Source organism: Otolemur garnettii, unplaced genomic scaffold (genome assembly GCF_000181295.1).
Source record: "Otolemur garnettii isolate 467f Iridium unplaced genomic scaffold, OtoGar3 scaffold00076, whole genome shotgun sequence".
Classification (NCBI taxonomy): Eukaryota; Metazoa; Chordata; class Mammalia; order Primates; family Galagidae; genus Otolemur; species Otolemur garnettii.
In genome coordinates this window covers 595,192-603,842 of record NW_003852471.1, presented here as the reverse complement: position 1 = coordinate 603,842, position 8,651 = coordinate 595,192, and the positions used below count along the sequence as shown (strand labels likewise).

The following is an 8,651-nucleotide window of genomic DNA, read 5'->3' as shown; positions in this document are numbered from 1 at the left end:
TAAGTTTAAAATATCATTGAAATGGAAAATTATAACTTACAAATAATTAACAGGATAGTTTTAATGCTATTTGAGGGTCTGTAAAAATATTTTTTAAAAAATAAAGTTTCAATTGGTGCTTTCAGAAATAATTCAGTCTTTAAATGTAAGTTTTCAAACTGGAAGATATTTTATTCTAAAATAATTTAGGTTTATATAATGAACCTAAAGCAAACCTCTGTGGATTGGGATTTCTTTCTTAAAGGGGCTTCCTTCTATGCAACAGTCTAAACACAGTAGTCAGGCACGCCGTTATTATGTGTACATTTACTGAATTTTGTTTGCAAATCTATCAGTATAGTTCCAAACACAGAGTGGATCAGTACAATTCCAAAATTACAATTACATAAAAAAAGCACAAGCTCAGTCTCTCAACCCCAGACTGAAAATACAATATAGATTGCTTATTTTCTTAAGAGTGATTTATTTATTTATTTATTTTGCAGTTTTTGGCTAGGGCTGGGTTTGAACCCACCACCTCTGGCATATGGGGCTGGCGTCCTATTCCTTTGAGCCACAGTGCCACCCCATTTAAGAGTGATTTTTAAATAAAATGTGGTGTAGAGCCTGGGACAGTATCACCACACACAGGAGGTAATTGGGACATGAGAAATTTCCAACCCAGGGTTAGAAATAGCGGAAATGGCTTGCAAAATTTGCTGTTTTAATGGGAGTTTTAATTGTGTTTTAGTGTTTGGGGTTGAGCTCGCTCTGTACTTTCCTCTTGGGCAACGGGCCACCTTTACTTTTTGATGTAGATGAAAAGGGTAGCTTCAAATAGTCTAGGCAAACTTCTAAAACAGAACTGCAGTACCACATCTCAAAACAGTCATCATGGTCTAAAATAAATAATTTGAATTGGATTTGAATTACTCCAGTAAAAAGGTGTGGCTATCTCGTATCTAATCAGTCTGATAGGAATCACGTTTATTTCATAAAATAGCATATCCTGCAATAATCATAAAACAGACTTTTCTCCGGAAAATGATGGGACAATATGGAAAAAATCAAGAAGGAAGGAAAGAAAACAATGAGTTTCTAAAAATAATGACTCATTTCGTGAAAGGTATGAATATTTAGGAAAATTAAAAAAAAAAAAAAACAATGGTTGGAACAGATAATGGTAGGAGTTTGTGACCGTTAGACATTAAGACACAGTACAGATCTGGTGTGGATAAAACTCAGGATGGTTCCCTAAGTCTTCCAAAGGGAAGTTGCTGCAAACATCCACTATTCAAAGACATAATGTCACATTGTCTTCATCTTAAACTTAGTCCCCTCCCTTCATTCAGCCATGAGCTTCTCTAAGTTTTAAATCCCTTCCACCCTATGAATTTGGCCTGGGGCATTTTACTTCTCCGACCAGGAAAAATTTCCACTAACAGTTCTACCTTTCCCTAAGACTATCAGTTCCCATCAGTCCCACCTCATAAAACAAGAGGCCAAATAAACGCTTCTGTTAGAAGGTATGAAACAAAAAGAAAAGCAAAAAAAAATTAACAGCTCATTGAGTATCTAGTGTCTACCAGGCACTGTTCTAAGTGGCTTACATTTACTAATTTATGTAATTCTTAAAACGACCTCATGGTTTTATTATTAAATCCCTGGTAAAGAGTAGAAATCTAGAGCTGAGGAAGATCAAGAAACTTCCCCAAGGTAATACAACCAGGAAAGACTGGAGCTGGGTTTGAGTGCATGTTACCGGCTCCAGTGCCGGTGTTTTCAGCCCCAAAGCTAATCTAGTATGGTACATTTGTAATTCTTCTTAGAACTCGTGTGTGAGTTAGTAGCTGCTACAAATTATGTTTCATGTATTATAAATGTTTTACATGCAGAACAATTTAACTATACAGCTGTCCTTCTAAATAAAAATGGTGTTTTAAAATATTTATTTGGCTCGTTTCATATGCATTTTTTTTAACTGTAAGATTCTTAAAAAGAAAAATTCATACATCAAAGACCAGCTGACACATGGGAAATCAAGAGTGGTGACAATTACCGAATACCACTCCCTTTACTTAGGACATTTTCTTTCTTAACACTGACACTTTTATGTCTGATGACAAAATTCTACTCAGGGAGAGAACTTACTGATTTTATTTGTACCACTCCATCTTATATTTTTAAAAGTGTAAAATAAAGCAGATTAAACTGCCAAGAGCACATCCAGGATAAGGACTGGGAGGAGAAAAATTGGTACTCAAGCATCTAAGTTATTTCATGTATAAAGGATTCTGTAATGAGTTTAACTTTTCCTAGTAAACACTGCTTTAATAGTATGCCAAACTTCCTATCTACCTAATTAAAACATCAGGAAAAAAAAAGGTATTCCCAGAGTAAGTAAAACAATACACTCAGGCATGAATATCCATGAAAACAAAGGATTGAAGAGAGTTATAGACTGTTAATATAATGTTCTAGTGTAACTTTTACAGTAATAGCGAAAGTGTGTGTGTATCTGTTCCTTCCCCTCTGTGTGTATGTCTGTGAGCAGAGAGAGAGAATAGACGAGACGGGAAGAGCAAGAGAGCTAAGTTTACAGGCGCATTCAAAATACTAAAACCAAAAGTGGACCCTACACGCTACAAAATTTCTTCTTTTCAGACACAATCTTTTGTTCACTTTCTCATCAATGTGTGCTGTTTTTTTTCCAACTTGAACTTCTTTCAGAACAGGATGAATAACTAACGGAGATAAAGATGAAACAGTGCTGTCTCCGGCTGTCCCACTGTCACACCCAAACTTGTCACAAAGACCCCCAATCTACTCCCTGTCCTCCTGCAGTCCTTCAGCTGCTGCTGACCCATTTTTGTGGTCTCAGAGTAGGTGACATCTTCTCTCGGAAGCTCTCCCTGATCTCCTTAGGCCCTGTCCTTTAGTAGTCTATGGTCTTCCAGGACAGAGGAGGTTTAGGCAGTAAGTGGTTAACCGCAGCCCAGCTTGAAAACCCACTCCGGTACGAGTTAGGCACAGTTTGTATAATGTGTGTTTTTTTAAAGCAAAAATTTCAAAATGTGTAATAACTTGGCACTGGACTGAAGAGTTTGTTCTCGGAGAACTCTGGAAAGTTCCACACTGTGTTATCTTCTAGGAGCAGGACTGTAACATACGGTCTTTTTCCAATTAAAAAGACACAAATGTTCATGGGAACATCCAGTTTGATTTTTACACACAGTTCAAGTTTTCCAAACCACCTTCCTTCAGGTGACAGGATCAAACATCCAGGGTTTGAATACAGGTGCTAATGTGTCTGGCTTAATGATGCCATGCCAAATCACTGGCGTTATCTGTCAGGACCACATAAAATCACCGTGGTAACCACTAAAGGCTGTTACCTGTCCCTGTGGCCACACGGCACCCTGGTTTATTCATCACAGGAAGTGTGGTGAGAGCAGGTGCGGTGGAAAGAAAAGAAAACGTGAGTGTTCGCTTTCCTGTGTCCCTTTTTCTTACATGAACTGATTTAATACTCAGTGTAATTTTCTTTGTTTTTGTTGGTAGTTTTATGTTTACAACACAGACTTTGATTAAAAAATGTTTTCACCTTATTTCTGGGAAAATACTTTCAAAATAGTAGTAAAATTTACCATTTTAGAAAAACCTTCCAAGTTATACCAACTGCCTCCCCCCACACACCTTTCAGCTTCTAGACTTGTGCTGTGACGTCCTATATCACCCATGTAAGTTCTTCGTGTTCATACATTACAAATTATAATTTCATGATATCACAAATTTCAAACTATATTTTGATAACTTCTTTGTATGAAGGCACATACCAATGACATATTTATATACATATTTTTACTCAAGTCCCTGGCATCAAAATTGAGTTTGTAGTGCCAGAGATAACTATTTTTCACTATATGAAAAATGAATATAAATGGATTCCAACAGCTTTAAATTCTTTAAAGATTTCATCTGCTTACAAAATTTTATCAACAAGTTCAAATACTTTATTCCTGTATTTACTGAACAGGCTATGTTGACAGTTCCCGCTCTGCCAAGTTCCTAAACCAGTCCTCACAAAAATGATACACACTCAGCTCGATGGCATCACCACCCCGTGATCTGCCCTAGTGAGTCCCTCTGTCCCTGAGGGCACGTCCTATGCTTTCTGCTCTTCAGCCTCTCCTCCTAATCCCTTTGTGGCACAAGATCCTTCAATGAGTTCTTCTGTCCCATTTTTGGATTTCGTTATCCTTCATTTGATGTTGTTAACTATGCTTTATTTAATGCTGTCAAGCATGCAGTGAGTGCCCACTATTTCCCAGACACTGTGCTAGGATTGCAAATAAATAGATACACATTCTCAACCTCCTAGAGTTCCAAATGTAATAAGAGAGGCTACACACTTATGCACCAAGAAGCCCCCACCCTGACAAGCATTCAGGGGTAAATCCTGGCACTCAACTCAGTCCAAAGAACTCTCTTCATGGCTTGAGTCCTAATGGTCAGTTTGCATTCTGGTTCAAAAAAGAAGGAACATAAATGACCACCCTACCATCTGCTTAATCAGGATCATTCCCATCATCTCATGACCCAACGCCAGTCACTGACATCAGCCAAGACTGAGAGAAGTTTGCTCACCTCTTCAGGGATGCAGACATCTCCTATTAGGTCAGCTCTGATCTCTGAAGCCATTTGACCTTTTTTCCACTGACCTGTCACAGAGTTTAAATACTTTTGATGGGGGAAATACACAGATTCTTAGAGAATGAAGATAACCTAATCACCATGACCCTACCCATGGCCAAAACTCTTCAGATTTGTGACTTTCACTGATCACACATTTCAATTTTGTGAACGTACTGTATTTCTAAAGAAATACTTATATCTCTATTGACATCAATAAAAACCACCATTTATTAGAACTCTGTATTTAATACCATTTACAACATTTAATGTCCATGATGATGCAATACTATATGTTATGACACAGTATATATGTTATTAGTAGAGAAAGAAACCTAGAGAGGTTACGTAACTTGCCTAATGTCACCCAGCTAGTTTATGATAAAGGTGGAATTCTAATTCTGGAGGCCTCACCCCAAGGTTCTGCCCTAACCCATTGAACTATGCTACTTCTCCTTTCAACAGACTTGGCATCCTTATTTATTCGACATAAAAGGATGGGTTAGAATCAAATGATAGTGACAAAGCTAGAAAGAGCAGGAGTTTTGCTCTCCAATCGCTGCTGTTGTTTGTGGCACGTGTGTGTGTGTGTGTGTGTGTGTTCTTGTTTTGTTTAGTTTCCCAGTCAGAAACAGCCCTGAATTCTGACTCAATCACTTTCTAGTTGTCTGACCTTGGAATAATCACATAATAACATCAACAATTTATTGGCTATTTTCTATATGTTAGCTATTATGTTGAGTGCTTGGCATGTTCTGTCTCATTAATTTAAATTAAATGTTCATAAAAACTCTGACAAGGAGATAATATTATTCATATTTTAGAGAAAATGGGACTATGGCTGAAAGAGGATAAGTAACCTTTCCAAAGTCAAACAGCCAGCAAGTGAACAGCAGCCCCAAACTGGGATAGGAGACCGAGACAGAAGCCCATCGAAGGCACAGCGTGATGGAAAGGGTCAGGACTGAATCTGCAAACTAGTGCATATTTCCAGGGATTACAGCTAATAAAGACCTCTGAGGGTGGACTCTGCACCCAGGCCTCCTTGCGTCCAGCTGAGAGACCTTGGGCAGTAGTTGTTCAATTTCTCCTGGTGCTATTCTCATTTGCAAAGGTGAAATAGTATACTATTTCAAGGTGTTTGTGTGAAGAAAAAAATAAGATAATGATTATAATGAAACTGCCAGTAGCAGGTAATCAGTAAATCATTATAATCTACTAAAGAGACCATTTTAATTTTGAACAATTTTGATTAGGTAAGCTCTTATTTCCACATACAAAATGAATAATGAACAAAAATATTTCTTTTTTGAAGTGCAAAACTCCCCTAAAATATCAAAAATGTCAGTATCTGGGGCCACCTCTCTATCTTTTAGTTGTTCTGACCATAGTTCAGATCTGTTCTTTTATTTCTTTTCCACAAGGCTATGCTAGCTAATGAAACTGCAAAATTTTTATTTATTACAACAAAAGAAATAGATCATAAAAGGCTTACACCTGACATTTCCTGGTATCTACTGTAAATATTCTTGCTCATCAACCACCAGAATGAACAGCTGTTATGTTCTCTAGGAAAGAAACAGAAGAGGGAGGTCAGGCATGGCGGTTCATACCTATAATCCCAGGCTGGGAAGCCGAGGCTGGAGGGTCCCTTGAGCTCAGGAGTTCAAGTCTAGCCTGAGCAAGAACAAGACCTTATCTCAATAGAAAAACTAGCCAGGCTCTCTGGTGGGCACCTGTAGTTTCAACTACTCAGGAGGCTGAATCAGGATTGTTTGAGCCCAGGTAGCTATCAACTAGGCTGACTATCTCCAGCACTCTAGCCTGGGGCAACAGAGTTTGATTCTATCTCAAAAAAAAAAAAAAAAAAAAAAAATGAGAAAGAGGAGAAAGGAAACAGAAGGAATTGTAGAGCATGAATCTTATGAGTTGTGCGATGGCAGAAATTCTCTAAGGAATTATGATTGGAATTGAGACCTTGTTTTGAGAATTATCACTCGCTTCTAAGACTTTCAGTGAATAAGTACTTCATATTCCTTCCGAAATAAGTGCTATAAATTCCCACTCCAAAAGTACTTGAACTATTTTTCAAATTGAACTTCCTTAAAAGAGAATTTAGAGTTTAAATTCTTGTATTAGTTTCATTTCTTGTCCCAAGGGATTATGTGAATCCCAGTTCTACAGAAATACAAAAGGGGAAGCTGCTCTATAAGCAACACTGAATACCACAAACAACTCGCTGGAGGCTGTGTTGTCCATTTTTAAAAATTGTAAAATCCTTATAAATGTTAAGAATAAAAGCATTAAATTTTCACTTTTATGTTTTCACACAGGAAACTAACTTACCCACCTTAACACTCTATAGACTTTCTAAACTTTACTGAACATCTTTTAAGTTTTAAAAACTAAGCATCTTACAATGTATGCACTCTCATTCAACCACCCAGACCTTTGGGGAAAGTGATCTGGTTGCAGGTCCTGGTAGTCTGCTCTCTGGATACAGTGAGGAGAGACTAATTCAGGACACTGGACCCCTAGGCCTTTACAGTGGCTTGGCTTTGGAACACAGCACTGGCTGCTTTTGGTGGGAATATCCACTCTGCAAAATCACGTGGTGCCCAGTCCTTGGCTGCTGGCTCTTCTTTGGTGGTTTAGCAGGCCGAGGTGCTTATCAGCTGACACAGGATCAGACATTTGAGTTTTCCTATCTACATCCGGGACCTTGGCAGGCATTCTGCACATAAGAGTCTTCCACTCTGAAAACGTAAGCCTGTGGGTTTAATCACAGGTGCCTGCCTGCTGATAGCTGCCCAACTTGGAATTATGTGTATTGAACAGACCCTATTAGTTGCAGTCCTATATCAGTTTGGAATCATGAAGAATTAAAAATCTCCAAACTTTCACTATTTTTAGTGCATTAAAAGAAATAAATCCAGCATTTTCACATTACCCATGGAGGAGGTAAGCATATATCCAACGAGATTATTATTAAATTATCCTCTTACAATTCAATTCTTGTATATTGATGTTATCTCTTTTTCCTGCATCCGTATGTAAAATCTCAAGGGTTCAAATGTTACCTGTCAACATCAGGAGCCCTGAAACTTCATGCCCTACCCGGAAGAAGTGTGTCAAGAAAAATCTCTTATGAGATGCAAGATATCTGTCCTGCTCATACTGGAGTAGAGACCTACTTTGAAATTATGTTGAAGGGAAATATCATTGAAAATAAAATTTACTGTGAATAAAAAACCTTCCTTACCACTATCAAAGATACATACTTTTCACTGTATGCAGCTATTAGTAAATATGCTTATTTTTAATTTTTAAAAATTAAGTTACATTTTTGACTACTGAAATTAAAAGGTTTCAATGTGGTATTAAGCTAACAGCTTTTATCCTAACAATAGTGAATCAATTAAGGGATTAGACTCATACTGAAAAGAAAACAAATGGGTTAAAAAAAGAAGCCATGAACTCACAATGATCTCATGTTAGAAGAGGTATCTTAATATCACTTCACAGATTAATGCCTCTCAGTGGAGGTAAGGTTAAAAAATAAAGGGTTATAAATAAATAGCAGCTGCCACAAAAGCTGTTAACACTGAAGACATGATTTGAGTTATTCACTACCATGTTTCCCCGAAAATAAGACCTACCAAAAAATAAGCCCTAGCAGGATTTCTGTATATTTGTTAAATATAAGCCCTACCCTGATAATAAGACCTAGTGATGGGCCATGCATGCCAGGCCATGCAATTCAGTGCAGAGACAAAGACATTCCCTGAAAATAAGCCCTAGTATGTCTTCTTGAGAAAAAATAAATATAAGATAGTGTCTTATTTTTGGGGAAACACGGGTAGATGCTGCTCATCTCTCTACCCCACCCTCATACAGACACTGCCGCCCTCCCAATATTCATCTTTCAGGTTATCTGTGCCCATATGGAATTAATTTTATATAAAAAAGCCTTTTTTTTT

General features: G+C 37.6%; 1 protein-coding gene across 11 annotated transcripts in view; it reads right to left on the bottom strand.

Moving 5' to 3' along the window:
* MBNL1 (muscleblind like splicing regulator 1) overlaps positions 1-8,651 on the bottom strand; it is a 200,638-nt gene that overhangs the window by 97,570 nt on the left and 94,417 nt on the right. The gene's annotated exons all lie outside the window — the stretch shown is intronic.